This window comes from Falco biarmicus, chromosome 2 (genome assembly GCF_023638135.1).
Source record: "Falco biarmicus isolate bFalBia1 chromosome 2, bFalBia1.pri, whole genome shotgun sequence".
In the NCBI taxonomy this organism is placed as follows: domain Eukaryota; kingdom Metazoa; phylum Chordata; class Aves; order Falconiformes; family Falconidae; genus Falco; species Falco biarmicus.
This window is the reverse complement of record NC_079289.1, coordinates 67471220-67479543: the sequence shown is the minus strand read 5'-3', so window position 1 is coordinate 67479543 and position 8324 is coordinate 67471220. Positions and strand designations below refer to the sequence as shown.

The following is an 8324-nucleotide window of genomic DNA, read 5'->3' as shown; positions in this document are numbered from 1 at the left end:
TTAGTCCTTTGCCTGAAGACAATGCATTCATCCAAATCCCTCCCTAAAACATTCTTCTTCTGTAAATCCTATTAGCATTAATCTGCTAAAGCTAGGTGTGTTTTATCATTTTTTTTTTCAGGTACCTGGAAAGCTTTGAGATCTACCGCTCACTCAGCGTCTTATGGTGCTGAACACTTTCAGAAGTCTAATTTGGCCTGGAAACCTTGCACGGTCACATCACCTTCCCCTGGACATTCTCAGCTCAAAGGCACTGTAGGGAAAGCAACAAAGTGGAAGGTTTCTGTAGGATGGCATTAGTAAGGGTGTGGTAAGAAGGGACAAAACTGAGACTGAAACCTAACTGTGTATTATAAATGCAAAGGAGAGCAGGGATAATTCACCTTTCCTTTATCGCTCCCATGGTGCAATTTGTTCCAGGAACAACAAGAGACTTATATCTGAAAGTCCTTGGATGACCGATCCCATTTAAATTCAGTCTAAGCCTCTACAGGCTGGAGTGAGGCCTGACTGCGCGGTGATGCGGAGGCAGCAGGGACCCCAAATATTTTCCAGCTCTAAAAAAGCATGGTCAGATTATTGTTTCAAAAGGAAGATTAACACCTCCCTTGAATCGAAGTCAAATGCGCGCACGAAAAGCCTGGGAAGGAAAGGGCCTTTCTGTCCCTCTGTGAGGTGCATGCAAAGTCCTTCTTGGAAGAAAGAAGAGCCCACATTTTCCTTTCAGGTTTATCTCACAGGCACATGAGAGGTGCTTGGGTCTTCCCAAACCATTCATTAAATGCTGCGAGAATTAGTAAAAGTTAACAAGGGAAGAGGTTGTTAGTCGAGGATTTCTGAACTATTTTAAGTAGGAGCGTGGAAAGATATTAGAGTACGCGTCTTTTAATCATCGTATTTAAAGAGTTGAAAATCTTTGTCCAAAGTTCTCCCGGCTAGTTTGAGCTTAGTCAGGGAAAATAAGACACTGGGGCTGCTGACTGTGTTTCAGCCGTGGGAGAGGTGCTGTTGTGCGGCCTTGCCTCCCGCGGCAGGGAGCGCGCCCCGAGGGGCGACCGAACCCGCACAGGCCTCCGCTCTGGCCGCCGCCATGTTGGGGAGGGTTAATGGTTTGGGAACGTTTCAGAGCAGCTTCCCCCCACAGCGCTGAGTTTTACTCGGAGCTCCCCGGGTTACTCCAGCGGGACGGTCCTTCCATCCCCGCTGCTCAGGGACAGCGGCTCCCGCCGAGGGGCTGCGGCCCGGGAAGGGCGCCAGGGCCGGCGGGGCCGTGACCGCCCGAGGCCGGTGGCCGGGCTGGCACGCTGGCCCTTCCCACGAGAGACCGCGGGCTCCGCAGGGACCTCCGCCCGCCGTCTCTGCCCACTCGTGGGGAAGCCCGGCGGTCCCACCACCGGAGGGGTGCAGGGGGCCGCCCGGCCCAGCCGGGCACGGGGCTCTATTTTGGAAGGGCGGCTTTGGGGCGGCTTCCGTGCCCGGCGCCCTCTCCTGAGGGAACAGCACCTGGGCAGGTACACACCGAGCCCCCGTAACAAAAACTGCCGCCCAGCGGCGGCAAACACGCGGGGCGTCGAGGCAGAGCCCGGGCCCCGGGGCGGAAGGGGAACGGGCAAACGCGGAGCGGCCGCCGCCAGCCCGGCCCCGCCGCCGCTGCGGAGCTGGGGCCGCGGCCGCCCCACGCGCCTTGGCGTGACGTCACGGCCCGCGGCCAATGGGCGGCGGAGGCGCCCCGATGCCACGGCTGGAAGTTCCCCGACCCGGCCCGGCGCGCCGGCGGGGCGCCCCCCGCCTCGCCCCGCCGCCCTTCCCCCGGCCGGCCCCGGGCGCGCGTCCCCATCCCCGTGTCCCCATCCCCGTTTCTTTAAGCGCTCGCCAGTACTTTCCCCGGCCGCTTCCGCTCCCAGCGGGGGAGCTTTACCGGGAGTGCCGGGTCTCCCGGGGCTTGAGGGGGACGGGTGCGGGGGGCCGTCAGGGCGCTCCCGCCAGGCACAGCGCCCGCTGCCCCAGCCCCGGCGGCGCGGAGCGGAGGGATCCGCCCGGCGCTGCCCGGCCTTCCAGCGCTGCGCCGGGGCGGGGGGAGCGGCGGCCCTCCCGGCGGGCGAGGGGGAGTCCGGGGAGCTCCTCCCGCGCGATCCCGGCAGCGGCAGCGGCAGGAAGGGCAGGGCGGGGGCGGGGGCTGTGCCTGTGCCGGGGGGGGCGGGCGGTTGGCGGGGGAGGGGCCGCCGCCGCCGGGCGCAGCAGGCTGACTGAGGGGAGGCAGGAGCGGAGCCGCCGCCGCCGAGGGCCGGGGCCTTGGACGCGTCCGGCGTGGAGCGGAGGAGGAGGAGGAGGAAGGGGAAGGGGGGGAGCCAGCCGGCCCCTCTCGGAGGACGCGGCCCGCATCCGCCCGGGGAAGGGCAGAGCGAAGCGGAGGGGGGAGCGAGCGGGCGCCGCCGCCGAGGAGACAAAGAAGCGGAGCCCGCCTGGGCTGGGAGCCTCCCCGCCACCGCCGCCGCCGCCCGCCCCGCTCCCCGCCGGCCGGCGGGCCGGAGGTAAGCGCGGCCGCGGGCGGGACGGGGATGGAGCCGGGGCCCGCCGTAAACTTGTGGCGGCCGCGGGGGGCGGCGGGGGGGAAGGGCCGCCGGGAGCGGGGGAGGGGCGGGTGTCACCTGGGCGGCCGAGGCCCCGTCGCCGCCCCGGGGGGGGGGCCGGTACCTGCCGGGGGCGGCGGAGGGGGGAAGGTGTTTGTGTGCCACGTCCAACTGCGGGGGGGGGGTTGGGGGGGGTTGGGTATCGGGGGCGGCTCCTCCTCATCCTCCCGAGTTGCCTCTTGTGTGTGCGTGTGTGTGACAGCCGCCGCTTTGTGCCACCCGGCGCTCTGCCGGGGGGCGGCTGCGGGCCGGGACACCCCCGCCCCTCCGCGGGGCTCCGCGCCCGGCCCGGCGGGCGAACGGAGGCGGCGTAGCCGGCGGGCGCGGGGGCAGCCGGCGGGCCCGGCGGCGGGGAAGGCGGGCAGCGCCTGCCGGCCGGACCGCGGCGCAACCGGAAAGTTTCCCGGGCGGGAGCGGCCGCGGTGCGGAGCGCGGGGACCGGCGGGCGGTCACATCGGGCTGCGGCCGGGGACACCGCGGCCTCCCGGGCCCCCTCATCGTTCTTTCCGTTCCCGGCTTTCGACTTTATTAGAGCTGAGGCCGGGGTTTTTCCTGAGGAGCGCGGTGCAATACGCCCCCCCCGGTCGATGGGCGATGTTGGTTAAAGGACATAAAGCTAATAAAAAAAAAAAAAAAAAAAAAAGAAAAATACAAGGTAAAATTAAACCTCGTATAGTGACTGTTGAGTAAAGTGCATCCCGGGATGTTTGGGGAGGAAAAATATCCAAGTTTGTAAGTCTTTTCATCCCGCTTTTAATTAAAAGCGCGCCTGCTCCACCAGCTGCCCTTGCCGGCAGGCTGGCACTGTGGCCCGCGTCAGATAAAGTTGTCGTGTCGGGATTCGGGTTCGTAGCTCAGGTCTGACCCGCGGCTGGCTGATGGTGAGCACCGCTCGACTCTGGTTCCGATGTGGACGTCTCCCACGGCTGGTATTTTCACAGAAATGTGGCCCTGTGCCTGCATCGGGTTTATTTCGTGAATTCCATGTAGTGTTTTAACTCGGAACTGTCTTGTTCTTTTGTTACTTTAAAACTTGGATGCTGACTGAACCTCGGCAAGAATGTAAAACGTTCTCTCTGAACCGTGTTTCTTCCCCTCCCAGTGAAGCAGGATTTGTTTCTGAGGAAGGTGCTGCTACTGTTGTAGCAGCTCAATGTAGCAGAATTAGACTTCTCTTTGGTGAAAGGCAGCAGTGCCCTTTGTAAAAACAAATTTTCATGGCCTAACCACGCGTGGTTTGTGTCACTGGGAGTTTGGACTGGTAACTTAATATGGAGGAATTTGAAAGGGCTCACTGGGTAGGAGCTTATGAAAAATTTGTTTGAAAGTACTTGTTTGGCCACTGCTTTTTAGGAATCTGAAGCAGTCTGCACCACTTAAATGATGTTAATGGTACTGTGTTTTCATTTTTAGGATTATGACTCCTGAAGTAAAATAATGTTGTTGCTTCTTAGAAATACTGATTTCACAACTCTGAAAATCTAAATCCTCTGTCTGACCAAAGTAATTTTAAGCAGTTAAGCAGATCGCTTTGTCTTCATAACAGGCTTGCTTCTTGAGACTTTGACGGAAGATGTCACTTCTGGGAACAGTGAATAAATACAGAGATGGAAGGCACCTGTACCATGAAAATCAAGCGTGTAATTAGCAAATATTTTATATAGGCCATGAAACAGATACAGACTTGTTTTGATGTTAGCTCTCATTGCTGTCGTTCTGTCATTGCAACATTAGCAGTTGTATTGGCCTTTTGCTTCTACCAGATTGCATTTCCGATTGCTGTAGTGATATAACGATACACAAAATCTCTTTTGCTATATTTTTCCAAAACCAACAGCAGACCTAGTCCTTGATTGTCTGGATGATTCTCTTCATTGTGTCCTGGCTACTGAATATATGATAAATTCAGAATGTCAGCCTTTGGCTTGTTACTGCAGTGGAAAGGGAACTTATCTCCCCTTCCTCTCTTTCCTTCTATAGTTTCCTGGCTAGCTGTGTGGGAGCATAAGGAAAGGTATTTGCTATCTTATGTGTCACCTTGTGTCTAATGTCAGCTAAAGAAGAGGGACAAGGTCAGTAGCGTCTGCTTCTTTTCCATCCTTTGTTTTTTGTACCTTGTGTGGCTGTTGATATGTTACTCCTTTGCAGTGCTTGTGGCTTTTCTCAGTAGCAACTATAACAGCAGCAACTCAAAAAGTTATTCCCATATAGCTTTGTTTGCTGGTCATGGTCTTGAGCAGCAACAAAACTACCTGGAGTATCTGTTTTTCATGCTCCTCAAGCATAAAAGCTGCTTCCAGACTCATGGAGACAGGTGCTGTATCAATTTACTTGCTGCAGGTTTGAAATCAAAACCAAGGCATCTTTGAATCTGAAACGTATGTTCTAGAAGATATTTCCTGCTTGTATGAAGGGACCGATGGTTTCTAAGCCTTGGGTATTCTCCTTCACACACACACCCCCCCCAGTTTTGAGAAAGGGGGATTGCTGGTGGGGACTTATCGAAGATGTTTGAAGGAGTTTTTAAATAGCTGAAAACTGTGAAACCAGACCCTACCATGTTTCAGTTTAGTCAGAGCTGGGGTAAGGTGCTGGGCACTCGTTGCTGGACACACTGTTTCCCTGAAGTAGGTCATCTGGTATGTTGAAGAGGCAGAGTTGAGGTGCTCTGCAGGAAAGCTGCTTTCTAATTCTACTGAAATAATAAACTTAAAGACAATACACTTTATCCTTGTATTTACTAGGTATACAGAAATATCGCAGAACAATGGTTTCCACAGAGTGAAAGTCAAGAATTCTTACTAGTTCCTGGAGTGGAAGACCTTCAGAGAGAACTGAGATGGTGTTTGTAATGTGGGAAGCAGCACTGTTTTTTCCTCCTAAAGAGTGGAGTTGAGGCTTGTACTATTAATTTAACCATTGTCCAGTCTTCTGAAAAAAGACACTACATGAGGTCCTGGTGTCTTACATGTTTTGAAAAATGGCTTTTCTGTTTGTTTTGCTTTGCAAATTTATGAATGTCAGCCCAGGAATCCTAAGCTTATTTCTGTTTTCTATAGTTCCATTTAAATTTTTCTTGCGGATTCAATTAGGCCCATTAGTTTCCTCATAATAACGTTGTCGTTGGTGTTCTGCCCAATTAAACCGTTGCTCTGTTCAGTGGTGGGTAAAGTAGTTCTTTCAAGTGTTGTTTGGGTTTTTTTCTTGGAGTAATCTTTTTTCCCCCATCATAAGGATTCTTAATTGTTTCATAAATACTAATGAAATGAGTAAATTGGAAGTGCATTGAAATATTAAATACATACTTTTGTATTCCATTAAATATATGTGACGCAACAAATGAATATGCTTCTCACCATTAATGAAGTGAGTTCATATTTTATACTCAGCATAAATAACTTTGTGTGCAGTGAGGTGGCCTGGCAGTATATGTTTTTAAGCGTTAATAGAGTATTGTAGATTTTAAGAATCAGGTGCAGAGGAATAAAACTTGATTTGAGAATAGCAACCCATTGCATTTTAAGTTACTGCGGCTATGCACAATAACCTGATGTCAGTAAAGTTTTAGAAATACTCATGCTAAGAAGAACATCTGTTAGAGAGGAGGCTCAGGCATGCTGGTGTAGCTAGTATTTATTCAAAGTCATAGAAACACGTTTTGTGGCTTCTACAGAGGGAAAGAGCCTCTGGTTCGTTGTGCTGGTTTTGGTCCTGATCATATTAACAAGTATTAATATGGTGACATGTAACTAGTATTGATTATTCTGTGAGGCAGACAGTGGGGTGAACATGCTGGGACTCTTGGTAGATACCTGAACTCTCCAAAATGTTGCTTCTCTCTTACAGTCATGACAGAATACAAATGCAAAATACAATGCAATACAGGCATGTCTTTAATCTAGGCTGAAGAAACTTGATCTAGTTTTCCTAAACTCATTGAAATTACTGTCTGCAGAGTACACACAACTGTAGAAATAGATGCAAAAATAGGTAGTGAGATATACCACAGATAGAGTATAGCTGAAACTTTATTAGACAAAACCAGTATATTTAGTATGTTTACAAAATCAGGTAGTAACCTTCTTGGGCAACTTTTTTTTTTCTTCTTTTTTTTTTTTTTTTTTCCCTTAATCAAATGAAATATAAACTTTGTTTCCAAGAAGATTTTTAATTTTTTTAAAAAATATAGTTAGATGGTAACTCATTATCATTGTTTCAGCAGGTTGTGCTGTTTTGATAGGTAGGGTGCTTTCTTCCTCTGTCACTTTAGCAGGTATCTAATGTGTGTAATGCATGGTCCTTGGAAGCGATGTGGATAGTGTTTGCTGTGCCAGGGCTCAACTGTTTAGCCGAAATGGATTGATAACCAAAAATAAGTGAGCAAGCCTTCAGATTATTACTTCTTTGGTAGAAAGGCAGATTTTAGCCTTGTGAATCATTTGAAGTTTTTGTGTTCTAGAAATGATCAGAGTATTTGCGAGGGCCTTAACAAGGACAAGTGATGGGTGTGAAAGTGGATACCGAAGTTTAGCAAGAGGCTAGAGTCTGCAGACACTCCTCCTGATGCAGGGTCATGTCCACTCTATGGTGTGAGAAGTTGCTTTTAGCTGAGTGCTATCTCTGGTCTGTCTTTCCCTACAGGTTACACTGGATTGGCTCCATTCAAATACAGAGGAGCAGTCAGACCCTGCAGGAGAACAGGAGTAGAGTTAGCAAAAGCAAGTGCTTTCTGCTCATGCTGGGGTGGGATTCTGAGTTCTGCTGGCAGTGCAGCATTTTAAGATTTTTTTTTAAGAAAATTATTTTTAAGAAAATAAAAGTACGCTGTTTAAAAATATTAGTCCATTTCTCTTCTGATTTAACTATATTGTCCTTATTTATATTACTTTTTAAAAGCCATTAAACACTGTTTTAGAACCTTTCCTTCAAAATGAGACTAGATCCTTTGCAGGGTGGGAACGTTTAGAAAGGAATGGTGGTGTGCATTAAGCATGCAAACTATAAATTGAATATATTGGGATTTTCTAACATGTCCATCTTATTAAATTTAAGTTGTCTGAAAAAATCCTTTCTGTATACCAATTAAGTTTTTAGTTAACTATATAGTAAAATGAAGCATTCATGAGTAGTCCCTTCACAGGTTTAGGAGAGAAGAGGAACATTAAATCCTGTTCAAACATACTCTGTGTATGGAGAGTTAAATTGGTGTATTACTTCAAATTTCTTTAGGGCGTTCTGGACTAATAAAATGTTTCAAGAAACTGCAATAAATTAAGCCTCCTGTTTAGCAAACCCTGGTGCTGATACCAGAGGAGAGGACTCCCAAGCATCGATCGGACTGACCTCTTCATTTAGTGCAATAGGGCCATCCCCCTCCGTGTGGCTGCAAGGTTTTTCCTTCCTGTTCTTAGAATAGCAGTGTATTCATCACACTTGCTTTGTCCCACATCCCTTGTGTGTCTGTCTTGGCTTCCAGTGCCATCCTGGGCTACCTTTGTTCCAAGGGAGTTGACTTCTTAGTTGACATCCTAATGCTGTTTTGGAGAATGACAAGGAAAGTATTTTTCAACCTTTTAATGCAGAAGGAGAGATACGTGACTGTATGATATGTTCTTGGGCTGAATTTTGATAGCTGTCATGACAACAAATCACACATTCATTTCCCTGAATGGATGGTGTCCCTCCAGACACACA

General features: G+C 50.1%; 1 protein-coding gene across 2 annotated transcripts in view; it reads left to right on the top strand.

Annotated features, from left to right (window-relative positions):
- The first annotated feature begins 2272 nt into the window (after window positions 1–2272).
- Window positions 2273–8324, top strand: part of NCK2 (NCK adaptor protein 2) — an 88872-nt gene continuing 82820 nt past the window's right edge. Inside the window, exons 1-2 of one of the 2 annotated variants that reach the window (XM_056328130.1) lie at window positions 2273–2531; window positions 4611–4702. The gene's annotated coding sequence lies outside the window, so the exon portion shown is untranslated. The remainder of the gene's footprint in view (window positions 2532–4610; window positions 4703–8324) is intronic. The other variant, XM_056328129.1, reaches the window with a different exon arrangement.